Source organism: Caretta caretta, chromosome 7 (genome assembly GCF_965140235.1).
Source record: "Caretta caretta isolate rCarCar2 chromosome 7, rCarCar1.hap1, whole genome shotgun sequence".
Lineage (NCBI taxonomy): Eukaryota > Metazoa > Chordata > Testudines > Cheloniidae > Caretta > Caretta caretta.
The window spans coordinates 73960022-73979892 of NC_134212.1; the positions used below are offsets into that span (position 1 = coordinate 73960022).

Consider the following 19871-nt stretch of genomic DNA (forward strand, 5'->3'; position numbering starts at 1 on the left):
GAAAATCCAAGTTTAAATCATCCAATGAGGGACTAGAAAGAATGCTAACAGTGAAAGTACAGAAAGTTTTCCCTATCTGAGGCTGAAGTAAGTTCATATAGCGTTCAATGAAAACTTGCACTGATGTTTACAGATGTCTGTGTTTTATTTTGCAGAGAAATCTCAAACATATAAAGGCTACATTTGCTAGATAACTTTATTTATTAGAAACAGATCACTCAGCTGTAGATACTAAATAAAGACTTTTCCTATATAGTATGTCTTTCGAAGTTTTATAATGTGAAAGAATGCAAATTTCATGTGTACAGTGACAAAAAGGTGCTTTTGGAACATCCCACTTATAGCTTTTATATTTTGTTTTCCAAGTGGCACTACATTACGTCCCTGACCTGCCATGATACTCATTCATTCAGTCATTCATGCTGTCTGTCACGGGAGATCATGCCAGGTAACTTTGTAAGAAAGATGTTCCATGGTGTTGGGTGACAATATAAAGCTAGATTTTTATATTCAAAGACCAGTATGTTTGCACCAGGCTCTAAGAGCAGATGCAGTATTTGAATTTGGGCTCACTAGTGGTTTAAGGGAGGCTATAGGTCAAGCATGGCCCAGGCATGGTTCATCATGGGAGAAGGTAGTTCTGGGAGTTCTAGTCTCCAGAAAGACACTGAGAATTGTAGGTTGCTTCAAGGCATGCTGGAAGGAGTGCCAGGAATATAAGGAGCAGCTGTGCCTCAGAAGAAAGGGAGGCCTGGAAGAGGCAGACTAGGGTGTAGTGTTATTCCAAGAATGCTGTGGAAAGAGCCCAGAAGGGGCTGTGAAAAGGACCTTGCAAGGTGTCTAGAGACAAGCAGGAACCCTGGAAGGTGTAAAGTGTGTGAAGGAAAAGACCTGAGGCAACACAGTAATGGTGTGAGCTTGAACCTATCCACCTTTGTGTTGGTTTAGTGGGGCAAGCCAAAGCACCTAGTGGGCACAGGCGCCAACTTTTGTTGGTGCCAGTGGTGCTCATGCCTGCCCCTGGCTCTGCCCAGCTCCGCCCCTGTCCCAACTCCGCCCCTCCCTGCCCCTATTGGATCCCTCTCCAAATCCCTGTCCCGGCCCCACCTCCTCCCTCAAGCATGCCGCATTTCCCCTCCTCCCCTCTCCCTCCCAGGCTTGCTGCGCAAAACAGTTGTTTCGCGGCGCAAGTCCTGGGAAGGAGAGGGGAGAAGCAGGACCCAGCGGCGCGCTCAGGGGAGGAGGCGGAGCGGGGGTGGAGGTGAACTGGGGCAGGGTGGGGAGCTGTCGGTTGGTGCAGCGCACCCACCAATTTTTCCCTGGGGGTGCTCCAGCCCGGAGCATCCACGGAGTCAGCGCCTATGCTAGTGGGAAGAAGTCCCCTTTCCTCCTCTGCATTGACAGCAATGAAATCTATGGCCTAGGGAGAAGCAAGAGACTGTTTAGCCCTGCATCAACAGGATAGAAGATTGTCTATCCTCAGGAGACCGAAGAACACTTTGTGTTTTTTGCATGGGACTCTTTTGGTTGTCCCACAAGGGGAGGAATTTTGCTTTGGCTAGAGGGCAAACCCCCCCTCCCAAAATCCAACTCTTAAATCTTTCTTATTACAAGTGGGTGACTGCAGCTCAGAAGGGAAATTGAGGCAAAGCTCCAGAGGGGAAACAAAGGTAGGGGAACATCCAATACCAGAGAGGAAGAACCCACTGTAACTGATTAGGAATGTTGCTAAAAGCAAAGTAAATAGCTAGTATTAAACTGTGTAGTGTTAGCCAACACAGCCATTGTTGGTCTTATCCATACTGGCCTAGTGCAGGACCAAGTCATCTTAACCACTGCTTCTATTAGTGAGATGAGAACATCGGACTTTAGCTAATGTGGGGTTGATGAGTGTGATCTCACTTCTACCTGCCATGAAATAGTATTCCCTAGTCATAATGTATTAAGAGATTTCCCCCTCCCCCCACAGCTGTACTGTGCTTTTACATTTGCTCTGCTGGCTCCTAAAAGACTCAACACTAACTTCTCCAATGTGTTTGCTCTGTTAATCAGTTAGAACAGGTGTCAGCAACCTTTCAGAAGTGGTGTGCTGAGTCTTCATTTATTCACTCTTATTTAAGGTTTCGCATGCCAGTAATACATTTTAACGTTTTTTAGACAGTCTCTCTCTACAAGTCTACATACAACAGTAGTTTAGTTATATAATATATAAACATTTTGAAAACCTTGTTTAAGAAGCTTCATTTAAAATTAAATTAAAATGTTGATCTTACACCACCGGCCCGCTCAGCCCGCTGCCAGCCTGGGGTTCCGTTCACCCAGGCCGGCAGTGGGCTGAGCGGGGCCTGCGGCCGGGACCCCAGGCCGGCAGTGGGCTGAATGGCTCAGTCCGCTGCCGCTCTGGAGTTCCGTCCGCCGGCTCCTGCCAGCCAGGGTCCTGGCTGCCAGCCCCACTCAGCTTGCTGCTGGTCTGGGGTCTCGGCCCTGTCCACATAGAGTAGGTACCTACTTTCTCTCTGGTTCTGGACCATTCTCTTCCCCTCTCTGCACTGAGATGAGGGTGGGAGTGCACTGAGAACAGGGCTGGGGGTGAAGGAGCAGGCTGGGGGTTGGAGTGCAGGGTCTGGCCACGAGCTAGAATGAGGGAGGGGGGCTCAGGGTTGGGGCAGGAGGTTTGGGTGTGGAGCACTTACCTGGGCAGCTCTCATTTGGTGCGAGGGGTGCAGGTGGGAATGTGGGTGTGTGCAGGAGCTCCCATTTGGTGCTCAGGGTGGGGGTGTGAATGTGGGGGGGTGCAAGAGTCAGGGTGTGGGGGGGCTGGGTGTGTGAGGGGAGTGCCGGAGTCAGGGCAGGGGTGTGTTTGTGGGGGTGCAGGCATGAGGGCAGAGGGCTGGGGGTGTGTGTGGGGGTCAGCGATCAGGGCAGAGGGCTGGGGGTGTGGACTGGGGTCGTGTGGGTGCTCCCAGCCCCCTGCCCTGAGCGACTCACTGCAGGGGGCTGGAGGGGATATGCTGATTCCACCTCCTTCCCCAAGGTCCCCGGAGCAGAGAGCACACTGTGGCTCTGCTTTTCCTCTTCCCATCTGTAGCAAGGACCGTCAGCTGATCAGCCACAGGGAGGGAGAGGAGGAGGGGCAGGAACCCTGCCCGCTGGGGGAAGAGGTGGGAGGAGGGGGAAGCTTGTCTGCCCTGAAAGGAGAGAGCGGTGGGCATAGAGGAGTGGGCTGGGCCGGGCAGGATTTTTAATTGCATGCTGCTGTCCCCGGTAGACAGCAGCGTGCCCTTAAAAATTGACTTGCATGCAGTCTTTGGCACGCATGCCATAGGTTGCCGACCCCTGAGTTAGAACCTGGTCAAAAGCCCATTGAAGTCAGTGGAAGAGCTTCCATTGACTTAGCTGAAGTTTGCATTTGGGCCTTAAAGAATACCTCAACTCTTCTCTTTCTTGGACATACCAGACTAGTGTAAAACACCACTAAGTGCTGTGTTTGAGTAAAAGCTGGCCTGAAATATGCCTCAGATGATAAATCCTGAGGCATTATGGCCTATTAGATATGTAATACCAAGAACTGAATACAGTCAAATGTCCAACATAGGAAAACCTTCATGTTTCAGATGAAGTGGCAGTTTCAAAATCCAGATGCAAAAATAAAACTGCAACTTGAAATAGGAGCAATTTTAAGAAAATGTGTTACATCACAGAGGGACTCACACATGCATATCTGTCTCCTACAGCTCCTTGAATTAAAATTAGGCACAAATGCATTCAAAACCATCTAACAATGATTTTCTCTCCCTTGAACAGATGCTGATAATTTACTTTCTGTTAGGGATAGCGTAACGGACTAAATACACTGTCCTACATCTTGTTCCCTGAGTGACCTTGAGAAAGTGGCTTCAGTTCTCTTGTCTCAGTTTCCCTATCTGCAAAAGGGCAAACAGCTCCCTTTTGGGGGAGTTTCTTGTGAGAATAATAACTTCTGAGAATGCATCTTTGGAAAGTATTTTCAACGCTTTGGGTAAAATGCAATATAGTGCATCACCTTTTAAAAATCTTTTCTCAGTCATCCTTCATTTCTTGTGCACCAGACAATTGCTCCTCCTATTTTTTTGTTATGGGTTGGGGTGATTTTAAGCTAACAAATCTTTCAACACGACAGGGTGTACTTGATGATATGTGCAGATAAAATGGTTTCTGTCTACCAGGGTCTTTAGAGAATTATACATATGGTGGAAGTATTCACCCCAGGCCAAGCTAATATTAAATAAAATTATTGTCAGTTTTCAGACACTTCTACAATATGGGGAGCTGTTATGATTGGATCATGTATCCTTGTTGTTTAAAGTCAAATTCTGATGGATTGTGTGTGAATAAACAGAAAGAAAAATATTAAACACCTCTTGTAAGACAGCCGAACTTCAGTGGACTATGAAAGAGTATCTAGGGATAAAATGTATTATCCAAAGTAAATAATAGCTGTTCACATCAGTGAAATCTAATAGTGTCCCCTCCCCCAGTTGTAATGCTTTTTTTAAAAACAAACTCCCTTCTTGTTTGAAGAACGTATTGAGATCAATCAGTTAGGCTGAGCATATGTGTAGCTCTTCTGCCTATCGGAGTTGGCAGCAACAAGGGCCGGGTTCAGTATCTAGGGGTTCCGTTTCAATAACACAATGCAAAACCGGCTTGAGCCCCCACCCAGTGACCTGGGACAATTACATACCACCCCCTGGGTGCCTCTAAGAGGCAATACTTCCCCTCTCGCAAGCACAGAGTCTGAGTGTAGCAGAAGCCTTTTAATAAAGGAGGGAAATAATGTGGCATTATGTTGGGGAAACATCACAAACAGGATTCATAACACGAGCCATGAGCAAAAGACCCACCCCCAAGTAAGTTTGGCAGTTTTCCTTTCCCCTGCAGTGGAAAGTCCAGCAACCCAACAGTCACCCTACCTGCAGTTTCCGACCTTGGTCAGTGCAGTCCCCAGAGTTCAGGAGTTCATCTGCAGAGTTCACCGCCCAGCCTGAGTGGAAGTGGAGGGAGGTGTGGGGGTCATCTTGTGTGCTCCGCTGCTCAGGTGGACTGCTGCGTGCCATGCCTCTCCATGGGTTCTGCTGCAGTCTTCACCGCCAGCTGCACCTCTTCGCCAGCTTGCTGCTCCTCTCCACCAGCTGCTGTGCTAACCGCTCTACTTGCTGCCAGCTGCCGTGCTATCTGTTCTGCTCCGCTCTCCGTCCTGCTAGCCGCTCACTGACTGGTCTTCAGCCCCCCCTGCACATAACAGCACTCAGTGATTTCAGCTCTTAGTAATTTTAGCTCTTTAGTGATTTCAGCTCAAAGTAGGGGAACCTCAGTGCTAGTGCACCATTTGCACAAAGTGAACTCAGTTCAGCAGCCTGTAACCAGACTCCTAATAGAATCAAAATTAGTTCTGATATTACACAGTGGGGAGAAGAGGGGGTGATATTGGTGTTTGGTGCCCATACCACCAGGTACAAATACCTGTCCCCAGCCACTCTCAATTCATTAGGTTTTAGAACCCATGTCCCTTGCCTAGCGAGTGCTGCTTAGTTGAGGGCAAGTCCCTCCATCATAAAATGCCAAGTACAGTTTTACTGTCCTTGATTCACATAACCAGGATAGCAACCCTTTATTACTCCTGCCCCAATAACAAAGAGACTGGGGATCCCACAGCAGTCAGTAACCATTTGGGCAGGCAGACCATCATGTTAAGCAGGGTGGGTGTGCCCATGCAAACGAGATCAGCCCCTGAAGTCCTTTTCCACAGCTCACCACCAGATGTGGGGGTAGAGCTCATTCTGACTCTGCTTACATCTGTAAGGGTACTGTTGTCCCCTTACTAACATTCATTGGGGGGGGGGTGTTTTGGTTGGCTAGCTCCCAGTACCAAAAAGGGAAGGGTCAATGGGAAATCAGGACCCTGAGACTGACAGTCCCCAGGGACAATGGAGAGAGGCCAATGCTCCAGGTCAGCCTGATTGACAGGACGGGCAGGCTAATCAGGGAGTCAGGAGGCCAGGATGGGTCCTGTCCTCCATGTGAGCTGGAATTGCCTGGGTGAGACAGAGTGGGGCCGAGCTAAGGAGAGAAGAGGGGCTCAAGTTGAGCTCGGGAGCAGAGCTGCAGCTACAGAGTCAGTGGGACCAGAGAAGCAGCCCAGGGGGCTGGAGGCAGAACAGCATCATCGGTGCTGAGGCAGAGTGGAGCTGGGGCTGGAGCACTCTGGAGCCGGGTGTGGTGAGCAACTGGGGCCAGGCAAGGGGGGACCCTGGGCAAAGGGCCCAGCGCAGAAAGACACCCCCAGCCAAGGGTCCTTGCAGGCCAGACTGGGAGGGGGATCTTAACCCGATGGGGGGCTGACACTGGGAAGAAAGGTCCCATCACCCAAAGCTCGGAGGTGTGGGGCCACCACCAGAGCAAGTGTCCAACCCACAGCATCCCTGCAGAACAGCCAGGGCCTGAGAAGAAGGCCTGGGACCTACAAGGATGAGACTGTGAACTTCCCTGGCATTTCAGAGACAATGTTTGTAATGTTCCCTGCCACAGAGCAGGGTGATGTGTTTTCCTTTAACCTTTCCCATTTTTCCTGGTTCCCTTTTACATTAATGTCAATGGGAATTACCCAGAGCCAGTACTAGTCCATTGGGGGCCCTTGGCCAGAATATTTTGGGTATCCCTTCCCCCCTCACCCACTCTCTAAAAATATTAATTGCATTACTTCCACAAACCCCAAAATATTCCAACCCAACACACACATTACCAAATGATGGGTTTTGGATCACTTTAATTTAAAACATATTTTTGTAAATTAGTACAATACTGGAATAGGCCAAAGACAAAGCTCCGATTAAACATAATAAAAAATATCCCCATGAATCAGGATCCTGTTGAGCTGCTTGGGGCCTTAAGTAATTGTGTAGTTCACTTATGCCTAGTGCCACCTCAGGAGTAATCCATCTCAGGTAAATATTACCCTGCAACCTAGGCATCAATGGGAACTTATAACTTCTACTGTCCATACTGCAGACTTCCTACACAACTCTTTAGTGTTGCTTCCCACTTCTGTGACTCATTTAAAATAAGCTTCAGGTCAGCATTGACTAAAGAAAAACTATTACCCAATGGGTTTGTGACATGTGTAGAGTATAGGACACTGGATAGGCAGCTCTCTTTGGAATTTGTATAAATTGAAATGAAGGAATAATACCTCAAAGGTCAGATCCATATCATGACACTAGCCTCCTTACTGGCAATGCAGAACTCTGAAATAGTAAAAAGAAAAGGAGTACTTGTGGCACCTTAGAGACTAACCAGAGAAAGACGAGAGCTCATTGTAAGATCAGGGCACAAGTCATTTCAGGCTGTTGTGGCTGTTTGCTGCACTCTTGGCTGTTTGGTTTTCATCACATTGTACAGGGAGTTTAACATCATGATATCAAGTAACACCATTGCTGGGAGATGCCCAATGAAATTACAATGCTAAAAATGTAGTGCATCCTTCAATGTGATTACAAGTAGAGAGGGTTCTGAAATAAAGCTTGTGCTTTATGTAATCAGACATACAGTGTCCTGAGACCAATTTTCATTTGTTGTGAGTAAATTTTAGCGCTCATGAAAGTGAGAGACTGATCACCCTCATTAGAGCTAGAAATAAAGCAAGCACTGTGCAACCTTCCTTTTTTACAGTTCTCTCAATGCATCTTATTCATGAGCTTATTCACAATTCAGTATTCCAGTCCTGGGCTTTTATGGCATCAAGACTGCATGTGAGTAGTGGTTTTGTGATGTAGCCAAGTGATATTTGATCCTGCAGTCTTGAATGTCCGTTGAATCAATGAGAGTTCCATCAAATTTTATCTGCAGATGTACTTGGAGGGTCAAGCCTACAGGGGCTAAGTTGAGGTTCATTAACTACCTTTTTTAAAAAGAAAAACGCAGATGAGCTGAACAGGACTAGTATCCAAATATGAAAGGCCATCATTGTTCTGTTGTGCCACCTCTCTAGCCCTTGCTTTTTAAAAGGGATAAATATATTGTAGGGATGTGGAAAGATGAGGCCATATTGGTATTTGCTTTGGCAGAGCACAGTGACATTTCTATTCTAAAAGCACTTTCCCAATAAAGTTAAATTGCATGTTTCAGTCAAAAGGAAAGCTGAAGTGGGGGAGAGTTCCAGGCTTGAGTACTAGGGGTCTTTCATCATTACTCCCATCTGGTAGGTCACTATGAAGCTGGAGGTTGGCTCAAGGGACACTTAAACTGATCCAAGAAGAAGAAAGAGGGAGTGAGAGACGAGGTATAGGGAGACAAGTGGGCCCTTCTAGTTAACTGGTTGATTCTTCTCATTTATTGGGCAAATTGTTAGTGTCACTGAAGCCCAGTTCAAAGGGGGGTGCAGGAGAACCCTATCCAGGGAAGTTAAGGGAGCTTGCTCTGACTGTTTCATTCTTATTACAATACAGTTGCTTCTTCAGTTACTCAAAAAAGCTTTTGTATCTGTATGTTCCTTCTAAAAGTATGCAACAGTATCCTTAAGAATGTCAAACCTAAGCTCTGGTGCGTTACCATTAACTGGACAGTGGTTTTTCTGTTTTAATTATGCATCATATCCTAAACTAGTGACATGAAAATTGAGATTCAAATAAATATGGATTTAGAAGAAATTAAAACAATAAGTATGCCTGTAAAGCCTGGGTTGAAGCTTTGTTTCATCAAAAAGATCTTCAGTGCATATCACAGTATACATTAATGAATAGCTATGGCTATGGCACATCACAGCACATGGCACATCACAGCATAAGAGAATATTCAAAGTAGCTTTCATAATTTTTTTTTTTTGCTAGAAAATGCTATAGATCAGCAGAGTTACTTTAAAAGCTACATTTTTCACTCATTTTTGTTCAGCAGATTTACTGGGAGACATCTAATCTTCACATTCTCAAGGCAATTTGTAACTACTATTAGGTTTCATGAGAAGCAATTGGGCTGAATTTTCAGGTTGACACTAAGGTAGCTGTGTGATGTGCATTGCTGAGAAAGTGACTGTATATAATAACTAATCCTCTTCCCAGAGTTCTGAAGATTATGTGAGTGTGGCAAATTTGGCTTGTCTCTCTTGAAGCAGGTACTTTTTCTTTGCGATAGAGAACAGCTACCAGCCCATCAGACTTATTTCCTGGCTCTTTTCTGGGGTGGTAATGTGCATGATTCTTAACTCCTTTTGCTGGTGCATAGGAGATTCAAATCTTTTCCACTTAAATAACAGTGGGAACAGCATGAAAACAGTATTCATCTTGAGAGATTTGCCCCTTTTTAAGTCATAAAACCAACACGTTACTTATTTGGGATCTAACAATACCTTGTTAATAAGAGTTGGCAATTTACTCAAGTCAGACTTCAGATATAAAGTGTATAATGCACTAGTGTAACCTTTAGGACACTTTTTTTTGCTTATATCTTACCACTTTTTTTGTTTTTGGTACTGCAATTTTCAGGTCTCTGACACATCTCTGATGTCAAAGGACAGCTCTGGACTCTGAGTCATATAATGTGTATTTACTGAAAAATTTAAAATAGCAGTTAGCTTGTGATGAGGGCATACTACAAGGACAAGAAGTCCAGCTTCTGATCAGTTTGAAAATTTTTTTTTTCCTTCTTTCCCTCCCACATCTTTTCCTTCTAAGTGAGGCACTAATCTTTTGACAGCTGAAGCCTTTTGTATGTACATGGATGTACATGATCTTTCCCAATGTTTTTCTCAGTAGATAATGGGTTCCATGAGAGGATTTGCCTCCAGTGATGGTTATGCAGTCTGACTGAAAACACCAGTTGTACTGAATTCAGCTCCCCTCTACCCTTTCTGGATTTTACTGTATCACAGATGGAGCACTTCTACTGAAAATCTAGAGGCGCTATGGCATCAAAATAGAGGTATGGGCGATGATCCACTGGTCTGTCATCTTTGAAGGCATGTCTTCAAAGTGTAAAAAGAAGATCAATTTGTGACCATTGAGCTGATCCTGCAAAGGTAGCTGGCTTGTCCTCCACTGCCCCCACAATGCTGGGGCCAGTGAGGAGGTCAAAATTGACCCTTGGTGCAAGTGAGAGCAGCCATAGGATTGCTCTAATTTATGCCAATTGAAATTGTCCATTAGGGACCTGTTTGTCCTGATAGGATTTGGCAGAGTGAATTGCACTCCAGCTCTGGCCCCACCCCCATCCTTCATCTCCAGACAGGCTTTACTCCAGCACAGGATTCCCTAATGTTGGGAACCTTAACTGCTCCTTCAGAGCAGCTTTAAAGTAATGTTGTAGTGCTTTTGGAGTATAAAGTGGGTTTAGAGGATCTGATCCATTGATTGTTTCATTGGTTTGGCCTCAGTATAGTGGGTGCAGATGATATTGTCCAGGATTCAGTCTCACGTGCAGAATCGTGCAAAATAAGTTTTTCTGTACTTCAACAGATATTTTCTGAGCAAATGATCCTAGGCAAGACTAGATCAGTCCTGCAAAGAAAACTTGCTACAAATACAGCATTTTACCACGAAAGACTAATTTTTTGCCTTTAAATACTGCCGTCTGCTTTCATTAAGATGGGAACAAAAATATTTTGCTTTTGTATTGTGCTGAAGTACAAGGAAATGAATTTCCCGCACAGAGATCTACACACAGCTGTTACTGCATCTCAAGCATGACCTTTAATAATTTCCCCTGCTTGTGTGGTTTTGTGGGAGTAATGTTGAATAGTGTCTGCTAATGGCACTAAATTTTGTCAATTTGTCTGATGCTTTTGTGATGTGGATAAAAGGGACCAAAGAATAATTATCTCCAAACTCACTTTAACTGTGAGGATTCGAACCACCTCAACTGGGATTTGTCCTAACTGCCTTGCTGAGTTTGTAAATATACTTTCATGAGCAGTGGATTTTGCAGAGCCTGAGAATAACTTGAAATTGGTTTGATTTTTAGGATGGGTCAGGAAGAAAAAGTAATGTAGGAATACTACTAGTGCATTCAGCAGTCTTAATTAGTAAGCAGTAGGGCTGTAACACTTTTATTTTGATTATATTCACTAACTGAGTAATTATCTTTTTAATTTATATGTATGAACAGGTGTTTACACTGAAAGCAGTTTCAAACTGGGACGTGTTATGCTCAAAAAGTAGTTTGGGTGGTTGTTCTCATTAGTCAAACAGATGGCTGGACGTTTGCTTACCATTGTATGAGGAGAGGATTATTATTCAGCAATATTTTACACAGCGTGAAGTATTTATAAACCAATAAAAGATTAAATTTATGCTTCATAACAGTGGAGAGTAAAAGCACACAGCATGCTGGGGAATGGCATCTCGCAGATAAATATCAAACTACTCTTGTAATTAACTCTTCTGGAGGGTTTACTCTGAAGTGCAATGAGGCTAGAACATTGTCATGCTCAGGAGAATGCAGAAGCGGACCTTATCTTGACTGATGGGTTTTAGTACCTAGCTCTGGATACCTTTCATTTATCAATTTTGTTCTGTTTTGTCGCTTTTATTTAATGGGCACAGGCTTCCCTGCCAGGGTATATGTCAACGGGGCCCATGCTAAACAATTGACTTGTGTGCTCTGGCCTGGTTGAAGATGGGAGCCCCACACAAGCTCAAGACCTTTAACTCTAGGTTACTATTTGTCTTGAAATCCCATCCTTTCTCACAGATGCTTAACCCACTATTGTACTGTTGGAGTGTTACTCTGATTGTGAGGTGGAGATTGCTGAACATCCTTTTGACGGGTTTGGTCACAGAGACCCCCTTGGAACTGTCACCTGATGTGCTGAAATTACTCCTGAGTCCATTTTCCCTGCCAGCTTGGGACTCTAGAACCCTGCGTTGTTGAGCCAGACATGCTATCCTGCTGAAACACAGACCCAGGGTCTGGACCATGCCGCCTAAGCTGCAGGCTTTAAGTGAAAACAGCTCAGCAGGTTACTTATTTCCAGCACCCAGACATCCAGTTCCCAATGGGATCTAAACCCCAAATAAATCCGTTTTACTCTGTATAAAGTTTATACAGGGTAAACTCATAAATTGTCTGCCCTCTATAACACTGATAGAGAGAGATGCACAGCTGTTTGCTCCACCAGGTATTAATCGCTTACTTTGGGTTCATTAATAAACAAAAATGATTTTATTAAGTATAAAAAGTAGGATTTAAGTGGGTGTTATTACTTGAAGACAGAACAAAGTAAGTTACAAAGCAAAATAAAACATCACACACAAGCCTAAGCCTAATACATTAAGAAACTGATCACAGGTAATATCTCACCCTCAGAGATGTTCCAATAAGCTTCTTTCACAGACTAGATTCCTTCCTAGTCTGGGCCCAGTCCTTTCCCCGGTACAGTCCTTGTTAGTTCCAGCAGACATCTCGGGTGGTAAGCAGGGGTTTTCTCATGACTGGCAGCCTCTTTTGTCCTGCTCCACCCCCTTTTATAGCTCTGGCACAAGGCAGGAATCTTTTGTCTCTCTGGGTCCCCACCCCTCCTTCTAAATGGAAAAGTACCAGATTTAAGATGGATTTCATTATCAGGTGACATGGTCACATGTCCCCTGATAAGACCTCTAGTCTCCATTCCCCATGGGCTGGCCCACATGTACACAGGAAGGCTTTCAAGTAACTTAAGGCCATTTACAACTGATTGTTTCTGAGGCACCCTTCATGGCCTTCACTTAATATGTTTACATCAGTGATAAAATTTATATCTTATTCTCCTAACTCCAGGTATAGAAATAATACATGCAAAGAAATAGGATGAATACACATAGTAGATTACAAGCTTTCTAATGACATCACACAAGGGGTGTGTAAAGCATATTCTGGTTATATGCTATTCATAAGCATATTTCCATAAAGCATATGGAGTGTAATGTCACAATCCTCATCCTCGCCCTAGAGACATGGGCTTGGGTGCATAAAGAGAGTTAGGCACTGTGATGCTGAGCGTCACACCGCTCAACTTTTAGGTGCCCAGAAAATTGATGGAATTAACCAAGTTGGAGTTAGGCATCTCGGCTCCCTATATAGTGCCTGAGGGGGGAGAGATGCCTCGGAATGCAATTCACAAAAGCCAGCATGCTGGGCAGTGAGCTGCCTGTGTATGCTAAGCCCTGTCCCTCTCACAGAGGTAGGCATCAGGAACACTCTTTGGAATTAGGGCCTTTTTTGGGGGGTGGGGGTGGAAGAGAAGGAGGAGCTCCTTTTAGCTCAGCAGTCAGGGCACTCACTCAGGATGTGGGGGACCTCTGGTTCAAGTACTCCCTCTACCTGAGCGGGAGAAAGGATTTGACCTGGGATCTGCTCAAACCACTGAGCTGTGGGATGTTCTGATGTGGGGCTCATTCAATCTTTCCTGTTGAAAAATTTATCCACCATTTATAAATAATAGTCCTTGGCCAGAAAGAGAGCACTCAAGCATGAGAATGACTTTCTAACCTGGAGGCTGGAGCCCTTACCTGGGAGGTGGGAGATCCAGATCCACTCCCTGTGCCCCAGTGACTCTGTATTTATCCAGAGTGGAACAGTTTCAACAGGAGAGACTGAGGGGAGCCCCACATCAGAATATCCCATAGCCCAACGGTCAGAGCACTCACCTCAGAGGTGGCAGAGCCCTGTTACAATCCCTTCCCCCCCTCAGGCAGAGGGAAGAGTTAAACCAGGGGTCACCAACATCCCAGGTGAGGGTCTGAACCACTGAGTTCAAAGTTATAAGGGAGGAGGGGCTGTGGCTGCTGTGGCAGTGGCGTGTGAGCTCACCCAAGGGACCGATCCAGCATGTGCCCGCTCAGCCTGCCTATCAGATCAGGCCCTGCATGTGGATTAAGTGGCCAAATGCCTCTCTTCCCTTGGTTTGCGAATTGCTTTGGGGCTGAGGTGGGAGATAGGCATCCAGGCCCCTATGGGAGGCAGCAGTGCACATGCCTAGAGGCAGATACGTGAGCACCCGAGGAACTTTTACTGAAAAGATGTAGGGGGTTGAGCAACTTTGGACACTCTCAGAGTACAGCAAGAGTCTTGTGAATCACAGTGCAGCCTAACACTGGCACTTAAATTCACCAGAGTACCTGGGTACCTAGGCCATATTCTTGATGCCAGAAAGAACCTTTAAATCATCTAGTTTGAGCACTTGTATATTACTGGTTGCCAACACCACCCAGCACGAGCACACTAAACCCAACGACTAAAATTAGACCAAAGTATTACAGCCCTCGGGAGACTAAACGATTATGACCCACAGGCAGGCAATAGGAGGGATGGACATGTACCGGTGCCTGAGACCTCTGCAATGGCAGGGAATTGACTGAGCTGTGGTGATGACTTTTACAATACTACTGACCCAATGAATGACCTTCTGTTGGTTACCCTTGAATTCTCCGTGCATGCAAATAAACTTGAAGTAAACTGCACTTGTTTTTTAGTCTTGTATGTAAAGAGCAGTTGATGCAGAATTTGATGAGGAAATTTTGGGCGACATTTCATAGGGACTGAGAACTAGCCTGCTCCATAATCTTTTTTTTTTTTTTTTAAGTTGTTGTTTCTCTTATGTCATTCTGAGGTATCAGGGATATATTAGCTGAAAATCGGGCCTTTTGTTTCTAGGCAACGTTATACGAGTTTTATGCTCCTTTGTCTTCAGTGGAGCACCTCCTGATTTACACCAGTGTAAGATTGATCAGAATCGTGCCCAGGATCTCTGCTTTTTGTGGCCAAATGACCTTTGATACAGTCTGAATTTAGCACTGATCTGAGGGCAAAGTTCAGTCCTTTTTTCAGTTTCTGGTACTAATTTCCCCACTGGAATTCATCCGGTCTATTTGCCATTGCAATAATTTCTAAAACAACTGGCGGCAGGGCCCAGAACAGGAGTTAGGCTTTTTAGTTGGGAATGAGCAGGGGGAGCTCTTAAGAAATTTAAGGGTTCTCAAGAAAGAAAGCTTAATGCTGCCTTCTTAAATGCCTCTGGTAATAAAACGCTGAGGGAGAAAAAACAAAAAGACCGAATGCCCTATCAAATAGTGGTTTTCAAACTCTTCTGAGACATCTCGTTTTTTAAAGCTGCTCAGAGTTGAATTCCTTAAAGGATCCAATGACAAATAAGGTGGGGGCAAAGCTGCAGCTCTGGCTTAGACTTGGAGACACCAGTGCATCAATTTTTAGTGGGGGCACTGTAACCTGTTTTAGTTTATGTTCCCATTGGTGAACGTGACACTTAGTGCTGTGCTCTGGCTGCTCAATATAATCTTGCTGTTCCTCCTTTGTGGCCTACTTAGGTCTGGTCTACACTAGCAATTTATGTTGGTATAACTACGTTGCTCAGGGGTGTGGATTTTCCTAATGCCCAGTGTAGACACGGCTATGTCGATGGGAGGGCTTCTCCCGTTGACATAGTTGCCGCCTCTTGGAGGTGGAATACCTACACCGACGGGAGAAGCCTTCCCATTGGCGCAGGTAGTGTATTCACGAAGCACTACAGTGGGGAGGAGCAGCCGTATGTGGGTATATGTAGACAAGCCCTTAGGGCATGTGTAATATATAATCTGAAGCAGTTGTACCACCTGGTTCCTTTGTGTGGAATAAACACTTTGTTAAATAAGCAGCTGTGAATGTGCCACAGAATTGGGTGCAGATACATTTATTTTAATATGAATTTACCCTCTCTCTTTTGATGAGTTTGTGCAGTGTCCCAACTGGTACAGGCTCCATTGTTCATCAGAGCTGTACCAGTACCAGCATAGCCTGTGTTCTTGCCTAGACTTTGCAGCTGAGACTCTGGATTCTTTTACTCCAGCCAGATTGCAGTGTGCACTCAGAGTGCATCTAAAATATGTCGCCTCCCCTTCAGCATTTTGGTGCAAAGAAACAGGACACTTTCATTCTAGCCACTAATGCAAAAGCATTATTATTTCTGAGCTGGATTCCTCCCGGACTCACGGTGCCAAGGGGTTAAGAGCAGTAAATCACACCAACAAATTTTCTTATGTTTTAGCTGTGATAAAAAAGGAGTTTTTATGCCCTGCACTTGAAAGAAAAGGCAAAAGCAAATGCTAAAAATGAGTTGTTTCAGTCAAAATATGACAAACAGTATATTTTTCTAAAATTCTGTGACAAATCGTTCTGTCAACAAACTGAAAGAACTTGGCCTTCTAAAGGGGATGTTTGCCATCGTAACAATATAACAGATACTTCATTTTCCCCCAACCCTTTATTCATGTCATAAACCGAGTAGGAGGCCATTTGTCTTGTGCTGGAGGAGGATGAATATTTTCATCAAGGCCCGTTGCCTCCTGGAAGATCTTCACCATCTTTGCACATGGAGGGAAAGAGCTGATAGGGCTGGTGTTCGTACAATGTGTGTCTATATGTGTACAGAGACTTAGTGCAGTAAGATGTGGGACCCAACTCTGTGTAAAGCATTTAAAAAGTCCATAATGATTTATGAATTGCTGTGGGGAAAACATCATGGTGCTTTTGTGTACAGTGCTGGAAGATAAAAGCCAAGTTTCTGCAAAGCTGATCATCTTTATTTCTCATGGTGAATTTCTCATCTTTCAAGGGCCCAAAGCTAATAAACACACACCTGGCTCCTTGAGTCACAATTTGTATATTGAAGCCCCTCAGTGCTAAACTGCTGCACTAGAGTGGGGAAGGTTATTTTACTATGAACCTTCTTTTTGCTTGCATTTTATAAGCATATCCTTGTATTTCATCTGCAGCTCTGATGGGCCATCTGTAGCAGTCTGATCATTTGCCCTCCCTTTCCCATATCTGTTGAATGCACCAGTGATGCCACTCTTTTTTTTTAAACTTCCGTCTTTTTGGACCACCCATAATGTATGGGATAGGGAAGCCAGTTCAGACTGGAGGCGGATCTGCAGCAGAACTTCTCAAACCCAGCATCGTACTTTAGAAAAATTGGATTTGGCTGTGAAAGAGGGATTGAATTCAGGCCTTTCTCCCTAGTTTTGTTTAAAATGATCCCGCCAAAGAGTTCATTGGAACCAGGAACAAACCTTGATTTTGAAGTTGATAAAAAGTTCAGTTAACTTTTTTTCATTTCCTGTCTGCTCCTCGCTGACTCTGGTTCTGATGGGGACGTTGTGCCAAAACTACTTGAGAAAAAACTGTTCTTGGGTGGGCCTGAAGCAAGAATTAGTGAAGATCTCATGAAGGGAGACCCTTGAACCACAAGTTTTAGGGAAAAATAGCAGTGCTATACGGTTTGATCATGTAAATAAGATACAGAGGTGCACCCAAACATTTGGGTGCTTATGTGAATCCAACTATGCTACTTGGGCATTTACCACTATGAACTAATATTTTAAAGGTATGTACTTTATAGAAGTCTGGTTACAAAACTGATTATAAACCATGTAGTTTGTGCTTCAGTTCAGAGGTTTGTAAATTAAACTGATGAAAGGTGAAAATTAATTAGGGTATTAAAATTTTTGGTGCAGTCCCCCTTTATGAATTCCATAGAAATCAGTGGAATTACAATAGGGATGAATTTGAGTCTTTTTCTCTTCATAATGTTAAGATGTTGCTGGTAATAGAGAAAAGAAGATGATTCTTGATAATGTTCTTTGAAGAGTTTTTTTGGTTCCTTTATTGTCAAATGCTATGGTCAAAAAGTTTCCTGTTCTGAGTTTTTTTGTTAACAGATGGATAATGGGTTCTGTTTAAGAATAAAAGGATGGTTGGCAATAAGGGGTAGATTTTGGGTGCTCAGCTCCCCTTTGGGCCTTTGAAAAATTTCCTCCTTAGTCCACAGTATATTGACTAAGTTTAGTTTATTTAAAATTCAGTGCAGATAACTCTGCCCCAAGTGCAATATTCAGATTCAACCAAAGAACTTAATAGTCTGGAGTTGAATAGTTTGGCAGAGATGCTACTCTCCCACCAAAATACACACATTCATTTTCTGTGCCGCCTTCTCTCTCCTTTCTTATGGCCAGTGCATGTCACTCTTCTATTACTATTCCCCTCCTCAGTGGCAAGTCTGTCCTGTAGGTGTCATGTTTGCTCCTGTCACTTCTCCCTACTCCCTTTCTCTTAAAAGCGCCTCGTCCTCTCAGTAGAGAAACCATGAACTCTGGAAGGTTGCAGGTTTGAGGTCTTTGAGGAGATTGCTCCATTTTATGCCTCACTCTGGTTATCTGTTTGTATCTTACAATTAACAGGTTTGCCTAATTGAGACAGACGTGATGATTATAAAGCAGATTTGCTATCCCAGCCATCCAGGTCAGTAACTTAAGCAAAAGAGTATTTGGAGCCAAGATCTTCAACCTTTCTGGAGTGCATTAGTCCAGTTTCTACACACATTTAATTAAACTATTTGTCTCTATTGGGTAAAGTCCAATGGGGCCATTAACTAACACGGAGTGAATAGCTCATAACAAACAATTCAGTGGATGAATTTCACCTCACTTTCTGTTCTTGGGATATCCGTGAACTGATCATGATAGCCTCAAATTCATTCACTGTTTGAAATTATTCATTGAAACTTCTGGTGAATTTTGTTACTTTCTATTTGAACTCTGAAACATAAGATGTGTTTGGTTGTGATTAGTCATACTGAATATTTTCGGATCGCTAATCATGGTTCCAGTAAAGATACTCTTTTTCTTAAAGTCTTAAGATCTTAAAACTCACTTTCTGTAAACAGTCATTCTCATTAAAACTAGCTCTGATGTGGAAAGTGAACACACAGAGGTCAGGATGTGTTTGAATTTTTAAAAACAAATATGTGGGGAAAATAGTTTCCTCTCTTCCATTGTTAACCAGAGTGTAAAATAAAAGATTATGGGGTATAAAGACAGTAAATATAAACTTAATACATTGCATATTATGGTCTCTAGTGATCTAGAATAGTTTTTGGTTTGCATCTGAGGCTGAAAGATAAACATATTTAATCAAATTCCTTCTTCATTTATACCTAGGTAACCTTAATGCAGGATTAGATTAGATTGATTGATTACATAGAAAATTACTTGATGAGGTAGACTTAATTGGATCTTGTGGGTGTAAGTAAATGCCCAACTAGGCCTATTATGCTTGAATTAAATCAATCCATTTTTTGCATATATTCTTTCCACCAGGAACAATAATTTCTGATTTCTTCTCCTATTTAATCCATCATTTGATTACACCACTCAAGGGTGTAGGGCTGGCTACAGTACATAAATATTCCAGATCTTCTTCTGTACAAACTTGGATTTGACAGGACACGTAGCTGAGGATGTTAGGCAGGCTTAAGGTTGAAATATGTTGCTAAATTGTCCTTTTTCTCTGGAGAACAAGGGTGGACTAAAAAGTCAATAAATTGCATAAATTAGTAAAATTTGTTTGGAGGAGATTAAAATATAGCTTTTAACGCTGTGTGACCGTGGTGGTTTTGACATTGTTTCACAAAATCTACATTTTTTTTTCCTGGAGAAAGAACTGATATTACTATATGTGAATTTCTAATTGAATGACATCATTTGCTTCTTCCTCCTGATGTTCTTCAGGTATAGCTTCAAAATCACTTTTTTTTTTCAAACTCTGAAAACCTTAATATGAAAGGATACAATAATTTTGCTACTTCTGAGCATAGTTCCCTGGACATATCCCATTCTGTGCAGGTTTCTGGACCAAAGAGACTCCCCAAAGAAAATCCATCCCAGGTTTCACAACTGAGCCCAGGACATGTTCCAACATGCCTTGAGGAATTGTAGTCAGTTATATATGGATACTTGTAAAATGTAGACACCACCATCAATAAATGTCACAACTATGTAGCTATCAAATAGCAATGTTTTGATTTATGGAGCTCC

General features: G+C 43.6%; 1 protein-coding gene across 8 annotated transcripts in view; it reads left to right on the plus strand.

Moving 5' to 3' along the window:
- The window catches only part of GRID1 (glutamate ionotropic receptor delta type subunit 1), an 828929-nt gene that overhangs the window by 84211 nt on the left and 724847 nt on the right, over window positions 1-19871 (plus strand). The window lies entirely within an intron of this gene.